Source organism: Peromyscus eremicus, chromosome 7, assembly GCF_949786415.1.
Source record: "Peromyscus eremicus chromosome 7, PerEre_H2_v1, whole genome shotgun sequence".
Taxonomy (NCBI): domain Eukaryota; kingdom Metazoa; phylum Chordata; class Mammalia; order Rodentia; family Cricetidae; genus Peromyscus; species Peromyscus eremicus.
The window spans coordinates 98,738,018-98,760,755 of record NC_081422.1 but is presented as its reverse complement, the minus strand read 5'-3'; the positions used below and the strand labels follow the sequence as shown (position 1 = coordinate 98,760,755).

The 22,738-nt window shown below is 42.5% G+C and overlaps 1 long non-coding RNA gene across 1 annotated transcript in view; it reads right to left on the bottom strand.

The window, feature by feature from the left end:
- The window catches only part of LOC131915344 (uncharacterized), a 117,695-nt gene that overhangs the window by 30,516 nt on the left and 64,441 nt on the right, over positions 1 to 22,738 (bottom strand). The window contains exon 2 of the long non-coding RNA XR_009380321.1: positions 2,146 to 2,197. This is a non-coding gene — a long non-coding RNA (uncharacterized LOC131915344). The remainder of the gene's footprint in view (positions 1 to 2,145; positions 2,198 to 22,738) is intronic.

The window sequence follows — 22,738 nt, the reverse complement described above, 5'->3', positions numbered from 1 at the left end:
AGAAGAAGAAGAAGAAGAAGAAGAAGTCATCTTAGACTCACCCTAGAATGCAGGCATTACTTACAGGTGAATCACAGACAGTAAGAACTGAGACCTGAGGCTAAGGACACAGACAGACTGGGGCTGCATCTGTGTCTTGGATGCTTGGCAACAGAAAATGGGAGCTGATAAAGAGATGCATCTCCTTCTTCATGTGTGAGGCTTTTCTTGTTTATCATAGCTAAGACTAGCCATGTCTGATTAACTATAAGGATACAGGGTGAGATGAGAGAGGCAGGAAACTGTGGCTAGAACCTTCTGCTAGATTAGTGGGCAGACTCCATCAGCAGAGCAGGTGCTAGCTTATTTGGGGATTTTGTGGAAACCGGGGGGGGGGGGGGGGGGGGGGGAATGCCTGCTCAAAATATTTTGCCGCCATCTACTGGGATGTTGTCAAAATAACTCATAGTACCTAGGATGGCTGCCAGTGAATGCTGCCTCCTGCAGGTATGCTCTGTTCCTGCATACCCCACACTATTCTAACAGGAGAACGTCCTGGAAGGAAATCAATTCTGGCAAGTAAAGAGGGAAATCCCAAAACTGAGCAAGTCAAGATGCATCCAGAGCTTACTCTACACCATGTACAACATGTAAATCAGAGGAGGCATAAGCAGACAAAGAAATCCAATGGAGACCCAGTTCCAGAAGCCAGTGGGACATGGTCTCTGTGGCCGAGGCTGATCATATACTCAGCTGTTAATGGAGGCAGACAGAGCTCAAGTCAAACCCCAGCACTGAGCAGACTGCGGGAACAGGGCAGACTCACTCATGGACTCAGACACAGATCTTCAGAAGGTGACTTTGAGTCTCAATGAGTGTGAAGGAGAGGGCTCCCCGGAGAATTACCCAGCCTCAGCTGTCAATATAGCAAAGCTACAAAGCCTGGGATTGTGTCAGGGTCCAATAGCCATCCAATAGACAGCAACTGGGTTTCTACTATTAGTTAAGTATAAGTTACAATGAGTGAAGAGGGTAAAGGATCAAATCATGGTTGTAGGGCCAATGCTCATGGTTTACATGAGGATTCATGGACTGATTAAAAAATAAACTCCAACACACCTTTTAGGTGCTATGTCAATTCATTAAAAATATCAATAAATTTTAGTGAGTTCCTTTTGTATATCTACTCCTGTACTAAGCAGCAAAGAGCCATCAGTGAACTAAAAACAGTCCCTGCCTGCAAAAGTCTATTCACAAGCAATTAGTTACAACCAGAGGTAGCACAGTGGACTATATGTGGGGGGGCCTGGGTTGTTTGAAACAACGTCTTATGTAGCTCAGGCATCAAACTCACTATGTATGTAGCTGATAATGACCTTGAATTCTTGGTCCTCCTGCCCCTGCCCCTCAAGTGTTGGCTTACAAGTGTGTGCCACCACACCTGACCCTTAATACCATGGACTATCAAAGAAGAAGAGCACTGAACTCAGTCTTGGGAAATGTAGAAATGGGTCCCAGAAGAAACAATAACTAAGGCAAAATCTAAAAAGCATGAAGTTGCCCTTCTCAGAAGACTTAGGGCAGGAAAATACATCAAACTATCCACACATGGCTACTGAGTGCTTGAAAAGAGACCACAACACTGAAGACACTAAATAAAAAAATTAAAGTGTTGTTGCTTGAACCTAGGGCTAGCCAAGTACTCTACCACTGAGCTATATCACCAACCCTAATTTTACCTCTTATGTAAAAACACAGTCCCACTAAGTTGTCATTAGCCTTGATCTAACTTTGTACCCCCAAGTAGGACTATAATATGTGATCCTCCTGTCTCAGTCACCCAAATGTTGAGGTTATAGACCTTCATCACTTGGTCTAGCTGAGAAACTATAAATAACTATATTTAATTTTAATTCATTTAAAATTTAGAGTTGAAGGAACACAATTTTCCTTTAAATATAACTTTATTTTTGAAGGGTTAGATTTGGGCTTTAGCCAGCTGATTGCCCCCAATCACACTGCATGTACTTTGGCCTTTTATAAAACTTTATATATTACCCATATGGCTTTCATTCTATTTCTGTATTCTAGACCAAAGAGCTAGTCATGGGGCTAGAAAAGTGAGGTGGAGTACCCATTAGAGTGCTGGGAGAGACGTCTGCTCACCTGCTACTTGCTCTTGCCTGGAAACATTAAAGCGAAGTGCTCTTGAGAGATCCTAAGTGGAAAAGAAAACAACTCAGCTTTAGTACAAATGAAAGCAAGATGACTTTATGAAGAAATGAGTGGCATGTGCTTAGGCAAAGAAGAAGCAAGACCTTTTAGAGGAACACCTCATAACCTGGTTCAGTGTGGAGTGCAGCTGCTTACCTGCATTACAGCCATCAGCGTGTATTAGGCAGTAAGTAACAAAAAGGACATTGGTTTAAACCTGAGAGCCATTCACTGTTTACTTAGCAAGCCCATGAGGAGGAGGCCATGGCTGGTTCAGCAGCTCGAACATGTCTTCAAGGATCAAGCGATGGCTACTTTTCCTACCACCAACCTAAGAACTTCAATTCCTGAGCCTTATTACCATGAAGATTCCAAAGAAGCCAACAGGAGCTGGAGGGGCCAGTGGGAATATTCCTTTAGATCGTGGGCAGTGTTTTTTTTCACCTTATCTCTCAAGGAGGCAAAGAGAAACTAGGCGTCCTGTTACTGCCAGGAGGGCCGTAAGCAAGGACTAAGGGAAGGCAGCTCAGAGTGTCAACCACATATACCAATCCTGTGATATTTATTTTGTGATCCTTAAATATCCCACCACCTTTGAGCAAGTAATTGGCTAGAAGGCACGCGCTTAAATGGGAACACAGGTGAGTCTCATAATTGTACGTGAGGGCAGAAAGATGTGGACGCTCCAGTCAGAACAGCCCATAGTAACCCATAGTAACCCAAGCCAACTTGCATGCAATTCCTCATTCTCACCTAGAAACAGTGATGTCATCTCAGAGCATTATCTTCAGAGAGAAGGACAGTGTGGGACTCACAGTGACTGTGAAACTTGTTTTACTGAAAAAGTAATTTTTTAAGTTAATAAAGAGGATGGGAAAACTTCAAATTGGCCAGCATTCTTGAGCCAAGAACAAGTTATTTTTCAAATTTCTCCGAGAAATAAAGGCCACTAATCCTACCAGATACACATGATATTTAAGACAAACCTCTACAGGCAAATAAGCTAATAAAAGCTACAACGTGGAGACTGTGTGGAAGCAACAGGGCTGGCCACTGAAGAAAGAGGACCTTCACATCACTGTCACATGGAGATTAAAATATGTCTGTGTGACTCACCTCATGGAATCACTGTGAATCTCTTATGTGTGATGGACTTGTCCCTGGAAGAAGCCTATATAGAGTCACCCTCTGCTAGGACACACTCTGCGGAATCACTGAGAGGAATGATCTTTTCGCAAATCAAATTACACCCAGGAATTAGGAGCACCTGTGGCCTTTTCTATTCTAAATGTGTTTATTTAGTTGGATGTGAGGGTAGGTGTTGGCAATTCAAAGGCAGAGAGTACTAGGTGCTGCCCATTCTCTGTTCCCAGCCTAATGAGAGAGAGAGAAAGGAAAACAGATCATTGTCATTCATAGTCCACAAGGCTATTAATGAGGCAGTGGCTATAGCAGGGTCACACAGAATGTATTAGCTATGTTTCACATTGCTGTGACCAAAATACCCCACAGAAACTACAAAGGAGGAGGAGTTGACTTCGCTCCTTTCAGTAAATGCAGTTCACAACAGCAGGGAAGGCATGGCAGCTGGGCTACCAGGTCCTTGACAGTGGGAGCTCGCTAGGAGACCTGTTCCTCATACGTCAGGGAATCAAGAAGCAAAGATAAAGAGATGAAGTTTGCCAGCCTAAAATTCCCCAAAGTCCCACATCCATCACATGGGCCCCACACCCAAAAGATCGCATGCCCTCTCAAAACAGTTCCACAAGCTGGAGACTGAGTATTCAAACATAAGAGCTTGTGAAGGATATTTAACATTCAAGTCACCACACAGAGAATGTAATGATCTTCTTGAATTTTTAAAATGCCCAGATTGGGGCTGGAGAGATGGCTCACTAGTTAAAAACACCTACTGCTCTTCCTGAGAACCCAGGTAGATTCCCAGCACCCACATGACAGCTCACAACTGTCTGTAGCCCCAGTTCCAACAGACCTGATGCCCTCTTGTGGCCTTCTTGGGCACCAGGGGTGCTTATGGTACATGGACACACCTGCCAGCAAACAATGGTACACATCTAATAAAAAACAAATCTTTAAAAATTAAATTGATCTGATGTCCCACGCAACCTAAGTCAGAAGCTCATTTTCTAGTAAAAGGGGGACCTGTAGGGCCCTGGCCCCCATTTTGGGTAACTGTTGCCTTGCTTGCTGACCTTGACCTTGATATCCTCCCTATGCTAATTCCCTGCCGAGTTTCACCCTCCTGAATGCTTAAGGGAAGTTCCTCGTCTGTGTATCCTGCATAATGGGTGTTAACAGCTTAGATGCAAGATTGTAAAACATCGGTAGCGAACTTCTGCCCTCTGGGGTTCTCCCATTGTGCTGTAAGCCTGTATTTAAGACCTCCTCCCTCCTTCAATAAACGGCATTTGGCAAAAAATAAAATTTAAAAAAAAGAAAACAAAACAAAAATTAAATTCAGCTAATATTTTCCAGAAAGGCAAAGAACTAAAGTAGATTGCTGGGCAAGAACACAAAAAGCCAATTTAAGGAGAAGAACAATATTTGGGGAGCTGGGAAGATAGTTGCAGAAGGGGAATGGAAGAGAGCATTAAAATGTCTTCTATAATAACAACAACAAAATGCTGGGAAGACGGGCAAGGAAGTTTTGTATAACACAGAACTGTCCCACCCACTTCACTACCACTGTGACTTTTTTTTAATAAGAAGTTTCCATTTTCATGAGGCCAAATTTTCTTCTTCATCTGTAAAAAGCAGGAAATAAGTATTTCCCAGGGTTCTTGGGGATAAAAATATGACAATTATTAAAGTATCAGGTGAGAGCTCTAGCAGTATGTGGACATCTGTAGTTGTGTTTATCATTATATATACACACATTGCTGTTAAGCTGGTATAAAAGCATCTGCATAGGACTGGACTAGGCCCTCTGCATGGTGAGACAATTGTGTAGCTTGATTTGCTTGGGGGGGGGGGCTGGCAGTAGAATCAGAGTCTATCCCTGGTGCATGAGGGGGCTTCTTGGAGCCCACTACCTATGATGGGACACCTTGTGCAGCCTTAAGGCAGGGGGGAAGGGCTTGGACTTGCCTCTAGTGGATGTGCCTCCCCATGAGAGGCCTTGCCTTCTTGTGGGGAGGGAGTGGGGGATGGGTTGGGGGAGGCTGGGGGATGGGAGAAGGGAAGAGGGGGATCTTTGATTTATGTGTAAAATGAATGAAAAATTTTTCTTAATTAAAAAATAAGCATCGCGCCGGGCGGTGGTGGCGCACGCCTTTAATCCCAGCACTCGGGAGGCAGAGGCCAGCGGATCTCTGTGAGTTTGAGGCCAGCCTGGGCTACCAAGTGAGTTCCAGAAAAGGCGCAAAGCTACACAGAGAAACTCTGTCTTGAAAAACCAAAAAAAAAAAAAAAAAAAAGCATCGCAATATGCATTGACTCCACTGTCTTGAAAAAAAAAAAGTGATGCTCCTGTTTCCCAGTGAATGTCTGGAGACAAAAGCCCAGCAGACCAGCTTCAGTTGTAAAAAATACAGGGAGAGCTGAAGTCATGCTACTTAACAGTATGCTGATTCTACAAGCAAAGAGTGCTGGAATCTGTTTCAAAGAGCATTAAGAACTTAGCAAACAGGATATCAGTGTTACTTGGTGATTTAGAGAAACTTATCTTTCTTTCCATCCAGACTTATTAGCTGCTGGGCACGCCTTGGTCCTTTCTCATGGAGCAAGAGGGAAGCCATGCTTTTGGAGGCAACAGCCAATTATTCTGGTTATAGCTTCACAACCATGACTAGCATCCTAGCTGTGCCTGCCCACCTTGGTGGCTGTGATGACTATTCTTGGTTATCAACTTGACGACATCTGGAACGGACTAAAACCCCAAAATGGCCACATCTATGAGGGATTTTTGCTTCATTTTAAGTGGGAAGATCTACCTCTAATATGGATCTTTGAGGTAGAAACTTCTGCCTCTAACCTGGCCCACACCTTCTTTAAGGCCTATATAAGAACATGGAAGAAGAGTCTTCACTCTCTGCCAGCTTGCTTTAGCCTTGCTTGCAAGTTTATTCCTTCACTGGCATTAGCATCTACTTCTTTGAGATTCTGGTGTATACTGAAGATCAACTGAGACATTCAGCCTCAGGGACTGAACAACTACTGGATGCCTGGGCTTTCCATTCATAGGCAGCCATTGTTGGATTAGCTGGGCCACAGCCTCTAAGTCATTCTAATAAGTTCCCTTTCTATAAAGAGAGATTAATTCTCTAAGTCCTATCACTCTATAGAACCCTGACTAATACCGTGGCTGTTTACAAATCCACTGAATATCTTTTGTAAGGAGCTCTGCTGGGATTTAAGGTAGTGGCTGAAACCAGGATGAGTCCATTGGTATGCTCACCTTGACTGTGTCACCAGATATTCCTGAGGGCTGAGAAGTGACCTCAGCTCTCTGAGTTCTGATTGTTCCTTATATAGAAAAAAATCAGAGCTAATGAGCTCTGTTGTAATTTTTGTAAGGCTAAACAAAGCATTTTGAAGGCTATTTTTCAAAGGAATATTCATCAAGAGCCAAAAATGAGCCAGTACTTTATGAAGATGTTCTACCAGAAACTTCTATGGCTTGTGGCTTTGTCTACCCAGGTGTAAAGGTCTGTTTGATTCTCTCTTCTCTCTTCTGAATCATCTAAGTGAGTTTCTCCAACAAACCCTTTTAAAAGATGCACTCCCAGCTGGGCAGTGGTGGCACTCACCTTTAATCCCAGCACTTGGGAGGAAGAGGCAGGTGGATCTCTGTGAGTTCAAGGCCAGCCAGGTCTACAGAGTGAGTTCCAAGACAGCCAAGGCTACACAGAAAAATCCTGTCTAAAAGAAAAAAAAAATGCACTCCCGCAAAAACTTACATTTCACAAGTCAGTGACAGTACTTACTAGTAATGTAAAGAGTGGATGTAAAGACTTTCCAAGGAACTCTGGTGTAGACTCTCTAGATTACAATGCTGTGGTGGTGGTGTTTAGTTTGCCTACATTAGTTACTTTTCTGTTGCTGTGATAAAACACCATGACTAGAGACAACTTATAGAAGGAAGAGTTTATTTTGGTTTATTATTCCAGAGGGCTAAGATATGCATAATGGAAGAAAGGTATAGTGGCAGGCCACAGCAGTAGGAGGCTGGATGATCAAGTTTCATCCCACAGGAAGTCTAGAGAGTAAACTAGAAGTGAGGGAAGAATATAAGCTCTCGAAGCCTATCCCCAGTGACATACTTCCTCTAGCAAGGCTCCGCATCCTCAAAGTTCCTTAACTTCCCATACTGTGCTACCAGCTGGGGACCACGTGTTCAAATACATGAGTCTATTGGGAAATTTTTATTCAAACCACCACAGATCCCAACTGCATTTTATTGATGTACTGAATATGGAGGAGAAGATGAATTTTGCATGGGGAGATCTAGGTTTAAAATTGAAATCTTTCATTCACCATCTGGGAAGCTTTGGGCACATCAGTTTCTACTCTGCTATTACTTATCACATCTACAAATATTAAAACCATCTCTTAACGTTAATGTTAGACTCAAATAAGATACAGTATTAAGTAAATTCTTCAGCAGCTACATCTAGTTACTTTCTCCTGCACTAACTGATCCTCTCTTTGCTAATTCTGAGATGGTAACATGACTGACATCAAGTTCATCTGTGAGGGAAAAAAGATGACTAGTGACCAGCATTTAAACCAGACAAAAGGAGACAACCATCCTCAAACTCTCGCAGGGCTATCCCTAAAGACGAAAAGGAATGTGTGGAGGAAAGCAGGAGCATCCTGAAATGGTCCAAAGATAGAATTAGCTGATCATAAAAAGTATAGCAGTGTGTCTAACAGGTTAGGCTTTGGGACCAGGTCCTGAGTCAAGGCCATGTTAAAGCATTCTTTCTTGATGACCTCAGATATGTCACCCAAGCTTTCTAATTCTAGCTCTTTATTTGATCTGAAGCTGAGGCAATAGCACTGCCTTACTTGAGAGCTGGGATGTGTGAAGCTGAGGGAAAGACCACAGAGGCAGTGTGCTTTAGGAAATCTGAGGTCATACAAATATGGGAGCTGGGGGAAGGCTAGACGGTGGGAGGAGGGAAAAGAGGGGGATCTGTAGTTGGTATGTAAAATGAATAAAAAAATTCTTAATTAAAAAAATAACAATAAATATTTTTAATTAAAAAAAAAATATGGGAGCTGGACCACGAGGGAGGAGTCAAGAAGGAAGAAGATGAGTGAACCTGGAGTTATTCTTTGTCAAAAAGAGCAGCTCCTGGACTTTGCAATTTGCGGTCAAAGCTAAGCTGTGGAGTTGTTGTGGGACATGAAGACCCAGTCAGAGGCAGATGCCCTCCTGAGACTCTGTGTTCCAAATCACTATTTTCCTCTAGAGAAGAAACCTAAAGGAGACATCCGTTGCTGCCAGGAAACAAGGTCACCATGCATAACTAACTCTAAAGGTTATACTTTTCCATGAGTTATAAACCCTCCGCACTTACCTATTTCTCCCACTCTTTTTCATTGGTTTCAGCCAGCACATGTTTATGATTCCCTAGTATGCACCAGCATGGTGCTAGGTACTGGGAAAACATGGTTCCTGTCCATAGGAAGTTCATTGTCTACTGGTGCTGAACAACAACTGCATCATGCATGGTTTTATATTTTCTAGTAGCCATAGTAAAACAAGGAAAATACACAAGAAACTTACTAAGGTATATTATTTAGCCAAGCACAACCAAAATATCATCTCAACATGCTCTCCACATTTAATGAGAAATTTTATATTTTCTATATTACTCCAGTGGGTATTTTATACTTACAAAACATTTCCATTTAGACTAATTTAAAATATTCAGTAGATGCATGTCTTTAATGCTCCTACATTGGACAGCACAGAATTAATAGAGAAAGTCATTATTTTAGAAATGAATAACTACACAGACTGACAGTGCAGAGGAGACCTGTGTTGTGAGGCTAGCAATGGCATAGTGGTGGTTGTTTAGCAACTGGTGACAAGGAGAGTGCATAATTGGCAACAATTTTTCATTTCCATAGTGACCTAATCAAATATTAGGTTACCATGATACTTTCCTTGGGATTATTAAATTGTTCTTTGGGTGCCGCTGAAATAAACTTCTAGAATAGGGATCACAAAAGTCAGTCAGAGCCTTTCTAAATAGAACTTTGGTCACTTGGGAAACAAATGAGGCCTCATGAACTTAAAAAGTTCAGAATACAGTTACCCCAGTAAAGATACAGACTGTATATAAGGAGAGAAAGTTTTTGCTAACTGTACATCTGACATAGGATTAACATCTAGAATATATAAAGAACTCAAAAGACTCAATAACTAGAAATCAAATAGCCCAATCAATAAGAGAGCTAATGAAATAAGCAGACAGCTCTGAAAAGATAAAATACAAATGGCTAATAAGCATACAAAAAAAAAAACTGCTCACCTTCATGAGCCATCAGAGAAATGCAAACCAAGCTACATTGAGGTCCTTCCTATCCCTGTTGGAGTGGCGGGTGCCAAGAAAACAAGTAATAACAAATGTTGGTTAGCAAAGATGTGGACAAAAGGAAACCCTACACATTGCCACTGCCAATGTGAACTAGTCCACTCTCCGTGGAAATCATTATCGAAGGTTCTCAAAAACATAAAAAAGGACAGGATCCACTGCAAGAACTACGAGTCAACATAGGAGAGAGAGACACGTGCACATAAATGTTTACTACAGCACTATGCAGAATAATTAAGTTCTAGAATCATCTCACCTGCCCAGCAACAGGGGAATGGGCAAAGAAAATGTAGTATATGCATGATGGATTGTTTTCAGCCGTAACCAAGATCTAGGGGTATGTCATTTCCAAGAAAATAGATGTAACTATAGGCATTCATATCAAGCAAATTCAGTCTGTTTCAGAAAAGCAAATATCTTCTGTTTTCTCTCATCTTTGGTTCCTAGTATTTGTATAGTCATATGAAACATGTATACATATATGAAATAAAAATAGAAATGGCTGTCTAGAAGAACACGAGGAAGAAATTGGAGAGGGAAAGGAAAGGGGTAGGAAGAATATGCTATGTATACAATACATACCTGTGTAAAAATGCTTTTAAATCAAATCAAATTTTAAAACAATTAGAACAACACAGATTCCAAAGAAGAAAGAAAATAAACCTTATTGTTAAAAGTAAATACATAAGCCAAGACCATGAGACAGACTGTGACAGTCGGCAGACGTCCAGTGTCAGATGATCTAAAATCTAATCCTAGAAGAGTAACTACCTAAGGAAGCCCTCCCACTTATACTCATCTGTGAAATGGGAACTACAGCAATTGTCGTAAACCCACAAAGCCATGAAATGTACAAAGGAGTTTTTTTAGGGCTCCTCAAAAGTCAAAAGTTTATGGCTAGGTTCTGCAAACTTCAATAAGATTTTTTAAACATTTTTTAATTTGACGAAAGTTGTATACATTTGTATACATTTGTGGTATTGGTCGTGTATGTTTTTGTTTTGGTGCATGCTACATTGTAAAATGACTAAATCAATCAAATAACACACCCATGACTTCACATTCATTTTTGTGATAGTAATATTTTAGCTGTTTTTAAGGATTCAATGCATGGTTGACTGTAAACATTATGCTGTACAATAGATCTTCTAGACTTATTTCTCCTCACTACATAAAGTCTGTGCCTTTTGTACATCCCTGATCCCTTCTCCCACTCAATGAATTTTCGTTAATAATCCCTTCTCTTCCACATAGTCAGGACAGAATTTACTACAGGAAGACAGATGACACTGAGAGACCCTAAGGAAGACCCTATTACAAAGATGAGAAATGCTACACTGAGACTTCCCAGCCTCCTCCACAACACATGCCAGCTGTCCAGAAAGTGGCTTCCTAGAGAGAGATAGTTGAATCACCGTTGTCTATGAGTCTCTGTGGTTCTAGGCACTAATAAAAGGGGAGGGAGCATGATTTACTCATGGACCAGTAATTATCGCAAAGTAATTCAGTCTCCCAAAGAAATATTGTCAACCAATTTCCATCAATCACAGTTCCCCCAAAGCCCCAGTTGTAATTAATGGACATTTTCATCAAAGCTGCTCCCACAGTCGGCCTTACCCAGATGGTGTCAGGTGATTAGCAGATCCACATGATATAGGGCCAGATATTAATAAGTACCATTATTTATCAAGTGTTTTCTTGTGCTGGCTGCAGCCACACAAGCTGATATATTCTGAGATGTTCATAAAGAGTATAATGACGTTCAAGATCTATGCCAAGCAGGAGCCTGTACAGCCAGCGTCCTGCCATCAGTACACAGAACGGCCTCCTTAGAATTGACACCTCTGAGTTCAGCTTAGAAGGCCCATTGCAGGATCATCATTAATTTTCTTTTAATGCAAACACAGGAGACACTTGAAACCACCAAAATCTCTGGTAAAACATCCAGAAAGTCTCATAGTACAAGATTCTCACAAGAGGATGTATTAATAGAAGGATTAGGGTTCCACAAGACATCCGTGTAACATTCAGGGAATAGTTACATTAATGAGTTATTTCGAATATAAATTTAACCTGGTGCCCTGTATTATGTGTGCATGTATGCGTGTGTATAGACACATGTGTAGGTACACATGTTGATGTTGTCTATGTATGTATGTATGTATGTGCTCATGGATGTGGAGGCCAGAGGTCAACATCAGGCACCCTCCTTAATCAGTTTATCTTACTTTTTGTGGCAGGGTCACTCACTGGAACTGGAGCTTACTGGCTGGCTAGGCTGCATGGTCAGCAAACCCCAGGGATTCTCCTGTCTCTACTTCCCCAATACTGGATTATAGGTGCACCACACCACTGCTGTGCCCACTGCTGGGCCTGACCCTGTGTGTGTGAGTGATGGGAAGCCAGACCCGGGTCCTCATGCTAGCATAGCAAGCACTTTACCCACAGACCCACCTCTTCAGACTCAACGTCCTGTATTCTTATGTTTCATCTGAGAACCTTAAGGAAGAACTCCCCAGACAGGGGGTACTCTTATCCCCCTCCATAGTGACAGCCCCCTATGCTCCCCTGTACAGCACAAATACATAATTTACTTTTTAGTCCAAATTACTTTTAGTTCAAATTTTCATGCTTTGAAGTAGACTCCAGGCAGTCCGTCTTCTGTTTTCTGTTTGGCTCTCAGAAGTAATTAATAAAAGCCTCTCTTGCTTTATTGTCTAGAAGGGTCTTCGTCTTGTTTTGAGTCAGTTCAAAGTCTCCATCCATGGCCAGAGTAACTAAAGGTTTGTCTTGGTACTGTATTAGCCATTGCAGGCTAGTCTCCACTCAACAGTTCACACACGGCAACTGCTATTCAGAACCAAACAAAGAAGGTGCTTATAACATCCAGCACACACATAAGTCAGGTTTACTGGGATCTGAGCTCTTGCCTGGGTTACATAGGTGAATAAATAGCAGAGACGGGGTTCAAAGCCAGGTGTGACTCCAGAAGCCACAGTGGGATGTGTCTGCCGAAAGTCCTATCCACAGAGATTACTTGGGAGTTCTCCTGTTAGATACTGAGGAATCTTCCAGAAGCTGGCCTGTTGCCATATTTGTAGGATGGCCCTTCTTCCAAGAAAACAAGCAGATCTGCTAGACATTTTTAATTAATTGCCCCTTGATCTTCAGTAATGAAGCAACAGGAGTTTGAGAATCGTCCCAAGCTTGTGTGCACCATGGGACTTGGACTGTGGAGGCAAGCCTGAAGAAAGAGAAGCAGGAGATGTGTTCAAGGACAGAGGAGCAGCCCAGGCTCAGGAGCCTGGAAACGCTGGTGAGAGGAGTGTGTCATTCTCCTCCGACTGTCTGCTGACCTCTATGGGCTTGAGCAGGGAAAGAGAGCCACCATCAATGGGTAAATGATGCTGCTGTGGGATGTTCTGTATGGCAAATGTGTTGCTAATTAGTCAATAAATAAAACACTGATTGGCCATTGGCTAGGCAGGAAGTGTAGGCGGAACAAGGAGGAGAATAAAGCTGGGAAGTGGAAGGCTGAGTCAGAGAGACACTGCCAGTCGCCACGATGAGAAACAGCATGTGAAGATGCTGGTAAGCCACGAGCTACTTGGCAAGATATAGATTTAGAGAAATGGATTAATTTAAGCTATAAGAACAGTTAGCAAGAAGCCTGCCACAGCCATACAGTTTGAAAGCAATATAAGTCTCTGTGTTTACTTGGTCGGGTCTGAGGGGCTGTGGGACTGGCAGGTGAGAGAGATTTGTCCTGACTGTGGGTCAGGCAGGAAAACTTTAGCTACATGATGCTTTGGTTCTTCATAACCACCTTGATTGTCAAGAGGGTGCTAGGAGTACTGGGCTCTCAGGTGATGGGTGGCTTTTGCTTAGCCAGCAGTCTCTGGGCAGAGATGGCCCCAGTGAGTCAGCAATAATTTGGTCAGGCAGTATCAGCACAGGGCCTCAAAGGGTCACTCCAGCAAATCAGAGCATTAAAGAACTAAGACTAAAGGCAGGTTCTGTGGAGGAACCAAAGCCACATGAGATGTGCTGCTGAGCTTTCCAGGACCCTCCAGGGCCCAGCAGCCCACAAGACAGCTGGGAGCAGAGGCCAAACAAACCATTATTTCTCTACAATAGCCTTGGCTCCCAGCTTACTTTCCCTGAAGTAACTAGGGTTCATTGAAAACCATGGCAAATCCATTCTTTTTACATAGTTTTCATGTTCAAAAATAGCCTTCTCTCTCAATCCTAACAAAATAATGAAAAGGAAAATATAAGGAGTAATTGGTGTGGCATGTCTTCAAATATACATCTAAGAAGGTCTTTCAACATATTAATCTGGGCTTAAATAGATAAGCAAGTTTTTATTCTCTCATTAAAAAGTCTTAATTCCACAGCAGATCTAGCTCTGCATTTTGCCAAAGGTAATACATGCTTTAACTCTATTAGCATACTGTGGTCCCTCACAGGGGTAAGTTATTTAAAATATTTTGGCACATATCTACTATTTTTTCTCATATTACTCTGAGAATTATGAAAATGGCTATGAATAGGAATTTTCCCCATAGCATTTGTCCCATGCCTTACAGGTTACCAAGTGCCTACGTGACCACTTTTTCTATTGAACTCATACATACTCTGTGGGGGTATGCAGGGCAGCCTGAGTCAGTAATACGGGTAAGCTGCTTATTGGCGCTCCATTGAGTTAGGCACAATATAAATGATGGTTTGCTGGAAGAGTTAACATTTGTGGAAGAATTTGTACAGCTCAGGCACCGTGCTAAGCTTCTTCCTTTGAACTATTTAATCCCAAGAGGCTTCAGACATGGGCCATAAGCGTGGCTTCACCCATCAATATTCTGTCTTTTGAGGTAAAGAACCCCTTCAAGGTGGATTCTTTTCCCAGGAAAAAAGCTAACCTAGCTCAATGCACAGCCCTGTGTCACCTCATTTCTAGAGCTGGTTCTACCAGCTAGTTGGAAGCTGACCCAGAGCCAACTGGCTCATGCTCTAAAGGCTTCTATGTGGCTATTCATTGGGTTAAAAGCACCAGAGGCATGATGGAGTGGAATCTTGACCCTGTGTTTCTTGAGTGGGCCAAAATTTTTTAATCCAGGGAGAGAGGGAGGAAAAGTACCTTCAAATCTCCCAAGCCATGAGTCATTCATTAGATCCAAGATCCTGGGATTCAGCTCTTCAGTGCTCTTCAAAGAGACAGACGAGGCATTCTGAGGCCAACTTGCAGTTGTGAGTCATGAGTCGCAAGCAGGATGTGAGGTATGCTGTATACACAAGTTGGGAGTCTGAGGTTATATTCGCAATGCTTTATTTTTCAATGCTGAAAGTTGAACCCAAGACCTCAGACAAGCTAGGCAAGGGTTCTGCCACGGGGATGCTTTTTGTTTTCTATGGTTAATGATACCTTGATTTCTTGTGGACCTAGGAGGGATTGATTCTCCCTGGGTGAAGTAATCTCTAGGGACCACATACAGCTTGCCTGAGAGCATACACTTGATATGCAAATCAGCCAGCCCTCCCTTTCCTCATCTCTGGTAGTGCAGGACAGTGTTCCAGTCCTAATCATCCTAGGGCTGGATATCCAAGAAGCCATGGCAGATGCTATGCCCCAGAGCCCACTGTTCAAACCAGCCAATCCTTAGACTCTCATCTTACTTAACCTGGTTCATCCATTCTTTCCTGTGAAGACTATAATAAAAGGTCTAGCCTGTGACTTCCTTCCTGACAGTTATTCCTGTTCCCCTCCTCCCCCGCACCCCAAGCTGGAGTTACAGGTGAGCCAACAGACATGGATGCTGGGAACTGAACTCAGATCCCCCAGAAAAAGAGTATGTGCTCTTAGCTGCTGGGCCATCTCTCCAGCCTGAATTTTTAAGCTTTTTAAATAAGACCCAGACTGACTCAATATAACTTTGTGCTCTGGGAAGGTAGAATGCTGTATCTCTTTATACACTGGATCTCCTAGTACCCAGCATGGTGCCTTGGATATAACTCCTCAGATATTAATGCAATGAGTAAGGAGCAGATGAATGAATGAATGAATGAATGAATATAAATGAATGTATATAGTGGAATAAATATAAATGTATGAATGAATCTGTTTATCATTCACGAAGAGACAGAGGAAAAGAACATTTGGTGTCATGTTGAAAGAAGATCTACTCAAAGATCTGGTTTCACTGAAACCACTGGAAGAAAACACAGGATGCAAGAGTAGGAAAGGGCCTCAGGAATAGGACTACATTCACTCAGGAACTGAGGCCAACCAGTGACAAATGGGACCTTACCAAACTGAAAAGCTTCTGCACAGCTAAAGAAACAATCAAGTGCAGAGGAAGCCCACAGAATGATTGATTGCTAGCTACATATCTGACAGAGGATTAATATCCAGAATATATAAGGAAATTTTTAAAAAAGAGTTAAAAAAAAAAACCAGAACAACCCATGAAAAAGTCTGTCTTCATAAAGATTTTTTGTCACATTGTACAGAAAAAGAATAGCTACTGTAGAAGATAAAATGAGTTCTTTGCCTAAAGGTTTAAGTACAAAGGTGGGTTCCATCTTTACCGCTTACCTCCTTAGAACCTTTTACTGTGCAAATGTGTTACTGAGCAATGGAGCATACAGTGTTTCCCAGGCTTCTTTGGGCCCTCCCATGTGGGAAACTTTGCTCTCTACACATCACACATCGTGCTTGTGAAGGAATCAGCACTGAGAGGCTTGAAGGGAAGTGTTCTGATGCCCGAATACAAAGGTTTCTAGGTTCAAATCCCCTTGGAAGCACACTCTGAAGGGCTCCGAGCAGAACCCTTCAAATAAGTATTGGGTAGTGAAAAGGACAGCAAAATAGAGGATGGGGTGGTGAGGCAGATGGAGGGTGCATTATCTAAGTAGCTATCAAACAGCAGACCTTTCTGGGACATATTTGGGCATACTAGACCTCAAAGCTAATAGATCCAAAGACTGAAGGAGCAAAGCATTTGTTCCATGGTTTCCACCAGTCATTGTGAGGATTGTATCTGAAAGATGTTAGTCCCCCCACACTTCTACCTTTTCCAGTACCTAACAAAGAGAACTCCAGTGGTCAGAGATGGCTCCCAAGTGAAGGCATGCCAGTGATATCAGCTAGATGGATGGTTAGTGGGAAATGAGTAGGGTGTCTCCAACAGAACATGAGCAGCTCCTGAGATCTGACATTCCCTGGATATCATTTTCCAAAACTAAGGAAAAGGAAGTGTTCATTGCTCCCTATATTAAATACATAGGCACTGTCTGCTTGGGATTTAAATGTAGGATTATTGTAAAATCTCATGAAGGAAAAACAAGCATGATAATGAAATGGTAGAATGATGGAGAGGAGGATGGATCCATTGACAGGCTTGATAAGTGCAATGCTTTGAACCAGCTCCAGGCCTACAGAGGATTACTCTACACATTTTTGCTAGCTTTTATATCATTTCTTCTATAATATAATTACATCATTTCCTCCTTCCCTTTCTTCCCTCCAAACCTTCCCATCTACCTCTCCTTCCTCTTTTTCAAATCCATGCCTCTTTATTCATTAATTGTTGTTACATACATATCTATGTATGCACATATAGAAAAATACATTCCTAAGTACCTAAATACAGTGTGCTTGCCCTTGCCCTTTTTTTTCTTTTCTTTTTTTTTTTTTTTTTTGTTTTGTTTTGTTTTGTTTTTCGAGACAGGGTTTCTCTGTGTAGCTTTGCGCCTTTCCTGGATCTCGCTCTGTAGACCAGGCTGGCCTCGAACTCACAGAGATACGCCTGGCTCTGCCTCCCAAGTGCTGGGATTAAAGGCGTGTGCCACCACCGCCCGGCTCACCCTTACTATTTTAAGGAGAAAAATCATCTTACAAGATTGGACCCAGGATCAATTGCAATCCCATGATGCAATGTTCCACCAAATGCTTGAGTGGATGAGTCTGCCTGTTTGCCTGGTGCTGTGATTCTTCTGCTGTTTTCTGCAGAGCAATGAGAACCATCAAATATCACAAAGAGAAGTTCTGGGCTGTATCCAACATAGAAGAACTGCAGGGCTGAAGTGGGGTACCTGAAAGGATGCTCCAAATAGAACTTATCTAGCTGACACCCTCTTCCACAGAACTACAGGAAGAAGAACATAGAATTCCAGATTCATGCTGATCCTCACCAAAGACCCCACTGATCCTTTTACTAGCCATGTTACCATAAGTCAGACAAATGCCTTGAGCTTCAGGATCCCCAACTAAAATAAATAAATAAATAAAACAGGGATGAAAATACCTTCCCTAGGGGGTTGTTCTAAGTACTAAATGAGATGCAAATAAATGATGTTTCTATATATATGGAAGGCTTGGTCCTCAACTGAGAAGTTTTTGGATCATGAGGCCTCTGACCTAATCAATGGATCACTCCTTTGATGGACTCAAATAATGCTGACATTATTGGGAGGTGGAAGCTTGTTGGAGAAAGCAAATCACAGGGGATAAGAGTGGGTATATCCCAGAAAGATGTACCTTGTCCAAGTCCTTTCCTATCTGTGTCCCTGCCTTGCCTCTTGGTCACCTCATAGTGAACAGCCTTATATCATCATACCCTTCCACCATATGCCTCACCACATGCCTAGAAATGATGGAGTCAGCTAACTAGGGACTGAAAGCTCGAAAACCATGTGCCACAATAAATGTTTCCACCTTATAATTTATTTCAGGTATTTGGCACAGTGGCAAAAACTAATACCAGGTAAAAACACATGTTCACCAACTGTAAAATGTCCCATGAACATTAGTCATCACTTGTAGTAGGACAGGACCAGAGGGTTGAGGTAATTGGCTCAAACCAGTTGCCAAGGCATGCGCATAGTATTTCCTTATGAGCCAACCTGAAGTCTGCCTGAGGGCCTAGCAACAGGCACCGTAGGAATTCCTGGCCACTGTCAGAGTCCTTGATCATGCCCAACCAATGAGGGACGACTACGTAATACCACCAGATCATGGTACAGACTGGGCACTGGGAACAGGGTATATAAGGCCTTCCCCACTATTAAATAAACAAGTTTGCTATTTGCCTTCAACTGACTCCCAGTGTTTGCACCGTTGACGCTGTGCTTTCTTACCCCCTCCCCCAAGTGAGCAGTTAGAATCCAGCAACAATCACTGTATGCCTCATGGACCCACTACCTAAACCTTGGCCAGTGAGTGTAAGATCAGCTCCATCAACTCAAGGAGAACAAAAAGATGTTTTCAATCAACTCTATTTCCATGAGGGGAAATGTTAAACCTGCCCTGAAGTTCTAACCTTTTATTATGTTTGTCAAAGGGAACAACATGCTTCAAAACACACCCTTCCCATTTCAGAGTGCATCATGTCCTCAGTCACCAGTAGTAAAATCTAGTTCAAAGGAAGAAACACTTAGTTGCCTTTTTTTTTCAGAATTTGAAGGATGAAGCACTTAATTATGCATTCTGTAATTAGTTTGTAGTTCCACAAAAGGCACACAGGGAATGTTAATGGTGGCTGCATGCCATGCAAAGAAGCTGCAGCATATTTCATATTCAAGGGATGTCCCAGGGAAGGGGTCCATGGAACAGACTGGGATCACCTTCAGCTTTGTGCATCTACAGGAAATCTTAAAGGTAGCTCCCATCAGTACCATGAAGGAAGAAGGCAAAAGCCTTTACAGATTAAGGTTTGCCAAGGCAAAGGAACTGACTTCTTAATTACCTTAGTTTTGTGGGACAGTTGGTCATTCCCCAAGAAGGAAATGAAGGAGCTGTGCTGTTGTGTTGGGCAGTCCCGGAAGCCATGGGGCTTGATTGCCTCTTTTGAATTCTTCCTTCTGCTCGTGTTCTATACTCCTCACAGAAATGGTTCCCTCAGGTAGCAAGCAATTACCAAAAGCCTTTCAAATATGAAGGCCCACAGAGTATATTCAAGGCAATCAGGACCAAGAAGCCTGCTCTCTAGGCTCAAGACCAAACAGTGGGGCAGTCATCAAGGGACTTCCTTCAGTTCACTCAGTGGGTACCTGAACAGACATGGCCTCTAGAGAAGAGCTGATTTTCTGTACAGACTAGAAAATGAGTTAGATTCCAATTTGTTGCCTCTGCCTGCTCCTAGAAGACAAAGAACAAATGGGCAGACTGTTTGCAGAAAGTGACCTCTATTATTCCCCCATGTATCCATTCCTGTTTGCAGTATGATTCTGCAGTTCTTCCCATTAGCATCTATTTCCCAACCTCCTGGGTCTAACCTGGTTTCATGCTTTGCTTGGCCAGTGGAATGTGATTGCAGTAACATGAGGCCAGTGCCTAGCCTGTACTTGAAGAGACCTTGAATTCTTTCATGGAACCATACCCAGCTACCACACAAATGATAAGCCCAGGCTAGCCTGCTTGTTAACAAAACACATACTGTTATAGATGTGGCTCTGAGTCCAGAAAGGGTTCCTGCTGAGAGTTCTTATGTCTGGACCAACTAACTGAACCAGGAACATATGGATGTTAGAAATAAAGACAGTTTGTCAGAGAACAGAAAGACACCCTCAAGAATGAAAGCAGGTAAGAACCAGGTCAATCCTGAGACCCACAAGCCACAAGCCCACATCTTCTCTGGGAGATCTTATGGGTTGATACATGTTCCCTTGTGTTATATGCAGCCCAGGGCCAGAGGGGCTTTCAGACCTCCATCAACTGATTACTTTAACATGATAATCTTGATGTGATGATATATTGTGTACCCTAATAAAATTTGCCTGAAGATTAGAGGACCGAACAAGTCACTAGATTAAACATAGAAGCCAGGCAGTGGTGGCAATACTTGGGAGTCACATGCCTTTAATCCCAGCACTAAGAAGGAAGTGATGGCTAGGCAGAGAAAGGTATATAAGGTATGAAGAGACAAGAACTAAGACTTTTTCAGGCTGAGGAGTCGTAGAGGTAAGACATGACAGTGGCTTGTTCCTTTGTCTCTCTGATCTTTCAGCATTTACCCCAATATTTGGCTCCAGATTTTTTTTATTATAAGACCATTTAGCCATTCAAGTTACATCTCTCTCTCCCCCAGGCTCTCCTGTCACAAGATGATCCAGTCCCCACTACAGTTCAGTCAACAGCCAGAAACAATCCAGACTTAGAACCTCCAAACTGACTTCTAACAGGATACAGGTGCATTCCTGAGCCTAGGTCTACACCTCCAACCCACAGGTTTAGGAATTAAATTAATGGTGGTAAGTGTAAATCTAAACCACTAAATTTCCACATGGTTCCCTATGCAGCAAATCTCTGTGGAGAGTTATTTAATAGTCTCTTCTGGTGGTGGAAGTGAAGCAAGACGAAGCCAGAGAAACAAAGCATTTGGCTTCTAAGAGACATAGCAAACACAAAGGTCAGTTCTAGACAGAGATTCAGCACTGTCCCCTGTGCACCCCGACTTCTGCGTCAGGCTTTGGTCTTCCCACTTGGATGGCTGGAAATACCAGACCCTGAGTCTACAGAAGCCTTTCCTCCATCTATGGGAGGAACTCCATCTCTGAGCCATCATCGAGCTTATGCTCTATTCCCTGTTTCTTTAGCCTAGCTTCACTCGATAGCTCTGTTCCCACCACTCCCCTGCCCAAATTGTCCTGATGGTTGGCCTGGGCCCTGTAGCTGAAAGTTTTCACCCACTACAGGGCCCCAGCAGGGTTATCTGCCACCTCTTCCTGGTCCTGTTCACTTCCCTGCTTTCTGACCTCTGTTCACACCCTTGTACAGGAATTGTTCATCAAGGCCACTAATGGCCTCCCAAGTCCTATGCTGAGTGGCCTCATACCCATTTTCTTCTTAGTCAACATTATTTTAGTACTTGACACTCTCTGTGACTTAAGGAGACTTACTTATGGAAGTGTCTGAAGAATCTTGCTTTAAATCTCCTTTTATTCAAAAAAGTCTCAAGGTTTGAACATGGTCATCGTAAAGGACTTGCACCATCAGAGTCATTTCTAAAGAAAACAGTATGTCCTTTTCCAAAGAGACGCCTGAGGAAAAATGAGTTGTTCTGGTTATTTTTTATTTTGTTTTGCTGTTTGGGTATTTTAGGGATTTTTTTTTTTTAGTCAGTCTTTTAAGACAGTCAGGCTGGCTTCAAGCTCATGACCCTGCTTCAGCCTCCTGAGTGCTGAGATAACAGGGGAATGATACCAAATTGGCTGATTTGTTTGGTTCTTAGCTTATTCCAGGTCAAGCTTTTTTTTTTTTTTTTTGAGGGAGAGGGAGCTCGGACCATCCTGGAACTTACTCTGTAGACCAGACTGGCCTCGGACACAGAGATTCACCTGCTTCTGCCTCCCAAGTGCTGGGATTAAAGACCTGTGCCAACATCAAGTCTATTTTAAAAATGGCCTCATTTCATCTAAAAAGATAGAATGCAGACTCAAAAAACCACTGTACTGGAAGTCAGTTACAAATTTCCCAGCTGCCCAACTGTGTAAACTCCTTAATATCTTTGAGCTCCACTGTATAGATACAGTGTGAAACAGAAAATAAATCTGTCAGACTGTGACCACTCACAAGTAGAATTTGTCTATTTCACTGGTACTTACAGGCCCTAGTGCATTGCCTACAACAGAGTAGGAACTCGATAAGTGTTCCAATGTTTGTTGAGTAAATTTTGAAAGGAGGCCTACAAGTTCACAGACACAAAACCATAAACTTTGTCAGCATCATTACCACTTTCTTAAATTGCCAAATCCACCAAAATCAAATCTCTCACTGTGATTTTTTTTTCTGTTCCCTGGAATTGATGGTTCTTGATGAGCATATGAACAATTTTCCGCCTGACTGAAGTTAACAGCAATGAGACAAAAGATAAATGTGATGCTCAGTGTCATCAACTTGGCAGAATCCAGTTACCTAGGAGATGGGCCTGGGGGCATGTTTGAGAGGATTATTTGGTTACATTAACTGGGGCAAGAAGAAT